Source organism: Crocuta crocuta, unplaced genomic scaffold (assembly GCF_008692635.1).
Source record: "Crocuta crocuta isolate KB4526 unplaced genomic scaffold, BGI_CrCroc_1.0 scaffold189, whole genome shotgun sequence".
Taxonomy (NCBI): Eukaryota; Metazoa; Chordata; class Mammalia; order Carnivora; family Hyaenidae; genus Crocuta; species Crocuta crocuta.
Genome location: NW_027551564.1, coordinates 2137753 through 2138294, shown reverse-complemented (window position 1 = coordinate 2138294; position 542 = coordinate 2137753).

The following is a 542-nucleotide window of genomic DNA, read 5'->3' as shown; positions in this document are numbered from 1 at the left end:
TGCTGTCTCTATCTCTCTCAAGTAAATAAATAAACTTAATAAAATAAAATAAACCCTCTGCACTTCTGTTTCCTCATCTAAAATTTGGTTGTTTTAAATAATTCATGTAAAAATGTTTAGAGCACTACCCAGAAAAGAACAAACCCCTGCCCAGTTTTAGCTTCATTCCTGGAGAAGGCAAAGGCGGCAGGGATCCATGGGCACATTTTCTGATGATTTTCAACTCCTGTTATCTTCAAAGTGGCTACATCTCTTCCTACCTTTTAAATTAGATTTTATGTCTCTTTTGCTCATTGTTTCCTTTCGTCACTTCTTCCTTTGGTTTACCTCCAGGACGTACATTTTATGCTCCTCCTGAAGCAATCTTGATAAAAGGAGAGGCAACTTCCCATTCTTGCATTATGTGAGGCTTCTGGAAGGGGAAAGGAGGCAATTAGCTCATCTAAATTCACTGAAATATATTGCCCACTTAAAGGCAATTAGTAGTTTTGTGGTTCAGGAAAACAGGATATTGATTTTTTTTTTCTTTGATCCAATGGAGT